Below are 10,635 nucleotides of genomic sequence, written 5' to 3'. Positions count from 1 at the left end.
TTAAGGAAGGGAATTAATGACCACAGAAAGTCAAGAGGCCAGTTTAATGCCTCATGAGAAGGACACTCCTTTTTACAGGGGCCGGATTAAGGTTTCATAAAAACATTTGTTCCTTTTCATGGCCTGGAATCCGCCTCGTTGTATTAGGATGTTTGATCCCATAGCTACATGTCAGGGAAAGAGCCCCCCCTGCTGGCCAGACTAGTTTTTCACAAAGGTAGCGCATGCTGCCAGGCTCTATAAGGTCGGCGGAATGCGCTACCACCTCCATAAATGAGGTCAAATTCACCATTAAGGTAGGGAATTAATGACCACAGAAAGTCAGGAGGCCAGTTTAATGCCTCATGCGACGGACAATCCTTTTTACAGGGGCCGGATTAAGGTTTCATAAAAACATTTGCTCCTTTTCACGGCCTGGAATCCGCCTCGTTGTATTAGGACGTTTGATCCCATAGGTACATGTCAGGTAAAGAGCCCCCCATGCTGGCCAGACTAGTTTTTCACAAAGGTAGCGCATGCTGCCAGGCTCTATAAGGTCGGCGGAATGCGCTACCACCTCCATAAATGAGGTCAAATTCATCATTAAGGTAGGGAATTAATGACCACTAAAGGTCAGGAGGCCAGTTTATTGCCTCATCCGAAAGATGCTTCTTTTTACAAGGGCCGGATTAAGGTTTCATAAAAACATTTGCTCCTTTTCACGGCCTGGAATCCGCCTCGTTGTATTAGGACATTTGATCCCATAGGTACATGTCAGGGAATGAGCCCCCCCTGCTGGCCAGACTAGTTTTTCACAAAGGTAGCGCAGGCTGCCAGGCTCTATAAGGTCGGCGGAATGCGCTACCACCTCCATAAATGAGGTCAAATTCACCATTAAGGTAGGAAATTAATGACCACAGAAAGTCAGGAGGCCAGTTTAATGCCTCATGCGAAGGACAATCCTTTTTACAGTTACACTTCCATAAATTAGGTCAAATTCATCATTAAGGTAGGGAATTAATGACCACAGAAAGTCAGGAGGCCAGTTTAATGCCTCATCCGAAAGATGCTTCGTTTTACAAGGGCCGGATTAAGGTTTCATAAAAACATTTGCTCCTTTTCACGGCCTGGAATCCGCCTCGTTGTATTAGGACGTTTGATCCCATAGGTACATGTCAGGGAAAGAGCCCCCCCTGCTGGCCAGACTAGTTTTTCACAAAGGTAGCGCATGCTGCCAGGCTCTATAAGGTCGGCGGAATGCGCTACTACTTCCATAAATGAGGTCAAATGCATTATTAAGGTAGGGAATTAATGACCACTAAAGGTCAGGAGGCCAGTTTATTGCCTCATCCGAAACATGCTTCTTTTTACAAGGGCCAGATTAAGGTTTCATAAAAACATTTGCTCCTTTTCACGGACTGGAATCCGCCTCGTTGTATTAGGACGTTTGATCCCATAGGTACATGTCAGGGAAAGAGCCCCCCCTGCTGGGTGGACTAAAACTATCACCAGCAGGAAGTTAGTTTTCCACAAAGGGTCTCCCATCCATGCACAGATCAGGTTTGGACCTGCTTAGCTTTGGAGAGTAACCAGAATCTGACAACTTTTTTTTTTTTTTTTTTTTTTTTTTTTTTATTGAAAAAATTCCATAATACAGTTATCAAGCATGTGTTTCACAGTAGAAATCTTAAAGACATAAATGATTAAACACGCATTAAAATACTTAACATTGTCAGCAATAAAGTAATAAATAATGCCTTAGAATTAAAAACTAATCATATATATGAATGAAAATACAAACAGTAAAGAACATCAAAAATACAAAACAATATTGCTTTCCACACAGATCGTTATTCACTCTCGGAAAGGAGTAACCCAGCTCGTCATCACGTGTTGCGAGACAAAACAGTACTTAAGAACAGAAACATTCTCCAAACTTTTTTAAAATTGCACATCTATTCCATTCTCATCTAAAGTTACACATACATCATTAGTAAAAACATTGTAAAAGAACCCCATTTGATCTTCTTGCTTAAAATAATAAAACAGGCATTGTACATATTTTTCGACTTTTCTTTTAAAAACATACCATAAATCCATTATCCATTTTTCCTTCTTTGCCACCACTCTCCTTTCCCATATAGCACTCTTAATTAACATTATCAAAAGGTTGATGACCATTTTGTTCTTGTTCTTTCTTTGTATTCCCAACATTAGAATCCTGCCCCAGTCCATCTCCTCTCCATCCTCCCCTTTCAACCTTAAAATCATTTTCTTACATTTCTCATTAAAATCATCCAATTTTATACAATGTAAAAACAGATGTAAAAATCCCTCCTCCTCCTCATTACACACTTTACATACAGCACTTGATTCCATACCAATTTTGTTTAAAATAACGTCAGTAAAAATCACTTTATGCCTAATTAAGAACTCTAAATTTTCCAGCTTTGTCTGTATCATTTTCCCTTTCATGTTTCCCCAAATATCACATTCCTTCACACCCTTGTACTTATCCATCCAGTAATTGTTGACCACTGGTTTTTTAAAGACCCCCTCTCTAAAAACACTATAAAAATCTTTCACCTGACATTTATTAAAATCAAATTGTTTTTCTCCCAATCCCACATATATTTCATTTTGTTGCTCTCCGTCCTCCTTATTTTCGATTCCCTCTATCCATTCTTTCGGTATCGATCTCTTGATCATTTCATATTTATTAGTTTCTTCCTGTCTGCTGTACTCCTCCTTTGCTTCCTCCATTGCGTCTATAACCACTTGTACGGGTAGAAATCCTTCTTTAACTTCATATAAAATGTCCCTCACTTTTAAAATTCCCGCCTCCCACCATTTCTTAAAAAACAACTGCCTCCCCTGATTTAAAATACTCTGATTTAAAAAAAGAGGCTGATTTAAAATGTTTTCCCTACCCCTCGGAATAAAATGCACACTTGATAAAAACTTTCCCCATGCTCCCAGCAGTTCCCTATAAAAATCCGGCATCCTCTCAGTCATCCATAATTTAGTCTTCATCCATAAAATATTCCTTCCCAGATTAAATTTACTGCCTTTATTTAAAAAGTACTCCATAGTTCCCTTCCATCCTGCTGTGTGTGATTTGTCTAAAAACTTTTTTACCAATTTTACCCTTAGTGCGTTCTTTCTATGTTCAATGTCAATTAATCCCATTCCTCCCTTCTCTCCCTCCCCTATTAAAGTATTGTGTGCTATTCTTGGGGGCTTCCCATTCCATAAAAACTCTGAAAAACATTTCTTCAGCCTCTTTTCCGCCCATAATGGCATTGGGTTTACATATAAAATGTACCATAATTTTGACACCATTAAAACATTAATAATTAAAACTTTCCCCTTCAAAGTCAGCGTTCTTAATTTCCAAAAAATCAATCTCCTTTCAATCCCCCCTATCACTTCCTCCCACATTGTTTCTCCTGCTTTTCGCTCATCCCGCCCCATATGTACCCCTAAAATCTTTATGTCCCTTGATTCCTTAAAATTAAAATGCTCTGTTAGAACCTGTGCCCCTCCAAACCTCATATACACTGTCTTCTCTTCATTCACTTTTGCCCCTGATCCTCTACAATAATTCTGTACAATCTCCATAGCTTTTATTACACTTTCCAGATCTTTTAACATTAGCGTTGTATCATCTGCATATTGAAAAATTTTACTCTCTTCTCCCTCCAACCGTATCCCTTTTACGCCTTTATCCTGCTCCATTGCCAGCCCTAGAGGCTCTGCTACCAAAGAGTATAGTAGGGCTGACAATGGGCATCCCTGTCTTATGGATCTTGTTAATTTAAAAGCTTGTGTTAAAAACCCATTGCACTTTATTTTTGTCATAGCTCCCTTGTATAAAATTTTCACCCATTTTATAAAATTCTCACCAAACCCAAACCCTTTTAAGATATCAAATAAAAACTGGTGTTCTACTCTGTCAAAAGCTTTTTCAAAATCCAAGCTTATAATAAAACCATTCATATTTTTTTCGTTAATATATCTTATTGCATCCTTTATACTTATAGTTGTGTCCGCTATATCCCTTCCCTTCACTCCATATACTTGGTTAGTCTTTATTATTTTCGGCATAACTTCTTTTAATCTGTTTGCTAAAATCTTTGATAATATTTTTAAATCTGTATTCAGCATAGTGATTGGTCTGAAATTTTTTAGGTCTGTTTTATCTCCCTTTTTCTTATAAATTATTCTCATTAACCCCATTCCCATTCTAGTGCTTAATTCTCCTTTACTAAAAACATCATCATAAACATCCTTTAAAATGTCAATCAAAACCTCTTTAAAAGCTATATAAAATTCACTCCCTAAGCCATCAATCCCTGGACTTTTTTTCCTATTTAACTCACTTATTGCATTTTCTATTTCTTCTTTCCTTATCTCCATTTCACATTCCTTTTTATCCTCCTCCCCTACCTTCGCTTTTAGCTGTCCCAATAATTCCTGCTTTTCCTCCTCCCGCACCCCCTCAGCACTAAACAATCCCTCGTAATATTCTTTCACTACATATAATATTCCCTCATTGTCCCCTACCACCACCCCATCTTTCCTTCTTATCTCCTTAATCATCCCCGCCTTTGCTCTACTTCTTTCTAAATTAAAGAAAAATTTTGTACATTTTTCACCCTCCATTGTGTATTTCGCCTTACTTCTTAGCCTCGCCCCCTCGTATTTTCCCTCCTCCATTTCCTTCAACCTGCCTTCTAATTCTTTTATTTTTTGTATATCTTTATCACATTTATTTAGTTCTTCTTCTAATTTTTCTTTAATTTTTTTCTCATTATACCTCTTGCTTTTTTGTATTATTTTGCAGTATTTTATCGTAAATTTTTTAATTAAAAACTTCACATTCTCCCACCATATTCTGATATCTTCTCCATGCATCCCATTTCCTTTTTCTTTCTCAATAATCTCCTTAATACGTAAAACGTAATCTTCATTTTTTAAAATCTCTGTGTTTAAAACCCATACCCCTGGCCCTCTTTTCAATGACCCCCAATCTATTTTAACCAAAACTAGCTTATGGTCACTCAGACTTGTTTCTTCATACTTAATATCCCCAATAAAATCCTCAATATTTCTTGTACATAAAATAAAATCAATTCTTGATCTACAAATAAAGTTCCCCACCAACTGTCTTCTTGAGAATTCTTTCTTTTTCTCATTTCTTTCTCTCCACACGTCAATGCAATTATTTTCTTCCATTAAAAGTTTCAGCTCCTTTCTACCCACATCCGACTTAAAAACCATTCCCTCCCCCATATCCAATTTACTAAAAACTGTATTAAAATCCCCCAATAAGATGACCTCATTATGCTTCTTTAAAAAAGCCCTTAAGACATTAAAAAACTCCTTCTTTTCTTTATCTTCTGTTGGTGCATGTACGTTAACTATTATCACAGTCTTCTCATCATACTTCAGTTCAATAGCCATACACTTCCCCTCACCATCCTTATATATTATTTTACCAAGGATCCCTCTATTTTCTTTAATTAGAAAAGCAACCCCTCTCCCCATTCTCCCATCACCATTATTATATAGAATCTCCCCTCCCCATCTTTCTCTTATCTTATTCATAAAATCATCCCTCCAATTTGTTTCTTGTAGTAAAATCAGGTCTTCCCCTTTACACATTTCCACCACCTTTTCAAATTTTCTAACATTCAAAAGTCCCCTCGCATTAAAAGTGACAGTCTTTAAAAGCATTAGACATATAAAAACATTTAAAATACCCATAAAATTAGTCCATGTCCTCCAACCCTGTCAAAACTTCAAATTTGTTCTTACTTTCAATCTCGGTTTCCTTCAACACCTTCTTTCTTGCAGTCTCTATGTTTGGTACAACCCTTAGAGATCTCCTTCGCTTCGGTACCTTTGTGTGTGCTTCTTTTGTTCCCTCTTGTTCCTTTTCCTCTCCCAGTTCTTTGCTCCTCTGCTCCTCATCCTCCCGATTGTCCCAATCCTGTGGTAGACCTTCCAAATTCACCATTTGCGAGCATAAATTAATTTCCTGCTGTGCCTCGCTCAAATCCTCATTTCTTTGTTCCTTCCTCTCTGCGTTATTTAAAATGCTTTGCAAACTGTCAGTTAAAACCATTTGTGTCCATTCTTCACCCTCATTACGTGTTTCCATTCTTTGATCGTTGCAATCATCCCTCTGTTCCGACCCTGTTTCTTCTCGTATGTTAAGTTCCTCTTCCCGTTGTCCGCTGTCTCCCCCATGCATCTGTCCGCTCACCTGCCGTTCTCCTCCGCTCTGCATCCAACATTCACATTTATCCAATGCCAGTTTGCAATCCGGGCACATCACAGCATTGCAGTTTCTCGCAAAATGGCCCCTCTCCCCACATTTAAAGCACGTAAAGGCAGGGCAATCTTTAACCACATGGTCCGGGCTCATGCACAGTCGACAGGTTTTAACCTGGTGACTGTGCATCACCCGGAAATATTGTGGACCCTCCGCCGTCTCAATTTTTGTGCTGTACGGGAGAGAGGGCACCTCCCTCGGAAACCGTGTTTTGACGAACCTCGTCCCATCTTCAATGTTCGTGCCCGGATATACTCTTCTTTTAATTTTTGAGATAGGGGAAACCCCCCATCCCTCTAGTTTATTTAAAATCTCTCTATCGTCCAGGTAAGCTGGCAGATGCATGAAGGAGACAACGTAGTCTCTGTTCTGCAGCCTTTTTACTTCACAGTCCGTTCCATTAATCGTTATGCCATCCATTAAAAACTCTGTCTCTTCTTCACTCTCCAATGTCACTTCATATTCCTTATTCTGTTTAGGTCTTACCGCCAATATTTTGCCTTCCCCAATCCGTTCCGAAATTGCTTTGATAATATCCATCGCTCTTAAATCCTTCAGTCCTTCCACATCAATTGTAACCGTCGCTTCTTTCAAGTATTCCCTCTCTTTCCTTGCCTCTTTATCCATTTGAAATCTTTCTCGTTGCCGTTGTCCTTGTCCATTGTCATTTCCTTGCCGTGTTTCGTCCGCCATATCCAGTTCCTTTGCCGTTTTATCCGTCCGTAAAAAGAAAACTCACGCCCAAAAATCCCCCCCAAACAGCGATCGCTGCTGGGAGGAATAAACTACAAAAAAATAAATGAAAAACTATCCAAAAAAACACTAAAACTTAAACAAACAAAACGAAAATAAACACAGAATGAAGGAGAGCCTTTCTCTCCAAACTGCTGCCAACCACTTCCTGTTGCTCTCTAGCGCCTCAGGTGGCGGTATGGATGGTAGCGCATCCTGACAGGTTCAATGAGGCCAGCGGAATGTGCTACCACCTCCATAAATGAGGTCAAATTCACCATTAAGGTAGGGAATTAATGACCACAGAAAGTCAGGAGGCCAGTTTAATGCCTCATCCGAAAGATGCTTCTTTTTACAAGGGCCGGATTAAGGTTTCATAAAAACATTTGCTCCTTTTCACGGCCTGGAATCCGCCTCGTTGTATTAGAATGTTTGATCCCATAGGTACATGTCAGGGAAAGAGCCCCCCCTGCTGGCCAGACTAGTTTTTCACAAAGGTAGCGCATGCTGCCAGGCTCTATAAGGTCGGCGGAATGCGCTACCACTTCCATAAATGAGGTCAAATTCATCATAAAGGTAGGGAATTAATGACCACTAAAGGTCAGGAGGCCAGTTCATTGCCTCATCCGAAAGATGCTTCTTTTTACAAGGGCCGGATTAAGGTTTCATAAAAACATTTGCTCCTTTTCAAGGCCCGGAATCTGCCTAGTTAAATGGGGCGGTTTAATGCTTCATCAAATGCCTTGGACCGCAGAAGTCATTTTTGTATATCTGGACTTTTGGAACCTAAAGTACATGTCAGGGAATAAGCAACTCCTGCTGGCTGGACTAAAACTATCTCCAGCAGTAAGCTAGTTTTCCACAAAGGGTCTCCCATCCATGCACAGAGCAGGCTTGGGCCTGCTTAGATTTAGAGAGTAACCAGAATCTGACTGTTGCAAGGAACAGTTGAACTTGTTATTTTGTGATGAATGAAGCTGCTCTGATAGAGGGGTAGCGCATCCTGACAGGTTCAATCATGCCAGCGGAATGTGCTACCAACTCCATAAATGAGTTCAAATTCACCATTAAGGTAGGGAATTAATGACCACAGAAAGTCAAGAGGCCAGTTTAATGCCTCATGAGAAGGACACTCCTTTTTACAGGGGCCGGATTAAGGTTTCATAAAAACATTTGCTCCTTTTCACGGCCTGGAATCCGCCTCGTTGTATTAGGACGTTTGATCCCATAGGTACATGTCAGGGAAAGAGCCCCCCCTGCTGGCCAGACTAGTTTTTCACAAAGGTAGCACATGCTGCCAAGCTCTATAAGGTCGGCGGAATGCGCTACCACCTCCATAAATGAGGTCAAATTCATCATTAAGGTAGGGAATTAATGACCACTAAAGGTCAGCAGGCCAGTTTATTGCCTCATCCGAAAGAGCCTTCTTTTTACAAGGGCCGGATTAAGGTTTCATAAAAACATTTGCTCCTTTTCACGGCCTGGAATCCGCCTCGTTGTATTAGGACGTTTGATCCCATAGGTACATGTCAGGGAATGAGCCCCCCCTGCTGGCCAGACTAGTTTTTCACAAAGGTAGCGCATGCTGCCAGGCTCTATAAGGTCGGCGGAATGCGCTACCACCTCCATAAATGAGGTCAAATTCACCATTAAGGTAGGGAATTAATGACCACAGAAAGTCAGGAGGCCAGTTTAATGCCTCATGCGAAGGACAATCCTTTTTACAGGGGCCGGATTAAGGTTTCATAAAAACATTTGCTCCTTTTCACGGCCTGGAATCCGCCTCTTTGTATTAGGACGTTTGATCCCATAGGTACATGTCAGGGAAAGAGCCCCCCCTGCTGGCCAGACTAGTTTTTCACAAAGGTAGCGCATTCTGCCAGGCTCTATAAGGTCGGCGGTATGCGCTACCACCTCCATAAATGAGGTCAAATTCACAATTAAGGTAGGGAATTAATGACCACAGAAAGTCAGGAGGCCAGTTTAATGCCTCATGCGAAGGACAATCCTTTTTACAGTTACACTTCCATAAATTAGGTCAAATTCATCATTAAGGTAGGGAATTAATGACCACTAAAGGTCAGGAGGCCAGTTCATTGCCTCATCCGAAAGATGCTTCTTTTTACAAGGGCCGGATTAAGGTTTCATAAAAAAATTTGCTCCTTTTCACGGCTTGGAATCCGCCTCGTTGTTTTAGGACGTTTGATCTCATAGGTACATGTCAGGGAATGAGCCCCCCCTGCTGGCCAGACTAGTTTTTCACAAAGGTAGTGCATACTGCCAGGCTCTATAAGGTCGGCGGAATGCGCTACCACCTCCATAAATGAGGTCAAATTCATCATTAAGGTAGGGAATTAATGACCACTAAAGGTCAGGAGGCCAGTTCATTGCCTCATCCGAAAGATGCTTCTTTTTACAAGGGCCGGATTAAGGTTTCATAAAAAGATTTGCTCCTTTTCACGGCCTGGAATCTGCCTACTTAAATGGGGCGGTTTAATGCTTCATCAAAAGCCTTACACCGCAGGAGTCATTTCTGTATATCTGGACTTTTGGAACCTAAAGTACATGTCAGGGAATGAGCAAACCCTGCTGGCTGGACTAAAACTCTCTCCAGTAGGAAGCTAGTTTTCCACAAATGGTCTACCATCCATGCACAGAGCAGGCTTGGGCCTGCTTAGCTTTAGAGAATAACCAAAATCTGACTACTGCAAGCAACCGTCGAACTTATTTTTTTTGGATGAATGAAGCTGCTCTGATAGAGCATCCTGACAGGTTCAATCAGGCCAGCGGAATGTGCTACCACCTCCATAAATGAGGTCAAATTCACCATTAAGGTAGGGAATTAATGACCACAGAAAGTCAGGAGGCCAGTTTAATGCCTCATCCGAAAGATGCTTCGTTTTACAAGGGCCGGATTAAGGTTTCATAAAAACATTTGCTCCTTTTCACGGCCTGGAATCCGCCTCGTTGTATTAGGACGTTTGATCCCATAGGTACATGTCAGGGAAAGAGCCCCCCCTGCTGGCCAGACTAGTTTTTCACAAAGGTAGCGCATGCTGCCAGGCTCTATAAGGTCGGCGGAATGCGCTACCACTTCCATAAATGAGGTCAAATGCATTATTAAGGTAGGGAATTAATGACCACTAAAGGTCAGGAGGCCAGTTTATTGCCTCATCCGAAACATGCTTCTTTTTACAAGGGCCAGATTAAGGTTTCATAAAAACATTTGCTCCTTTTCACGGACTGGAATCCGCCTCGTTGTATTAGGACGTTTGATCCCATAGGTACATGTCAGGGAAAGAGCCCCCCCTGCTGGGTGGACTAAAACTATCACCAGGAGGAAGTAAGTTTTCCACAAAGGGTCTCCCATCCATGCACAAATCAGGTTTGGACTTGCTTAGCTTTGGTGAGTAACCAGAATCTGACTACTTTTTTTTTTTTTTTTTTTTTTTTTTTTTTTTTTTTCACAGTAGAAATCTTAAAGACATAAATGATTAAACACGCATTAAAATACTTAACATTGTCAGCAATAAAGTAATAAATAATGCCTTAGAATTAAAAACTAATCATATATATGAATGAAA

This window comes from Garra rufa, chromosome 15 (assembly GCF_049309525.1).
Source record: "Garra rufa chromosome 15, GarRuf1.0, whole genome shotgun sequence".
Taxonomy (NCBI): domain Eukaryota; kingdom Metazoa; phylum Chordata; class Actinopteri; order Cypriniformes; family Cyprinidae; genus Garra; species Garra rufa.
The sequence above is the reverse complement of the archived record's forward strand: the minus strand, read 5'-3'. Positions refer to the sequence as shown.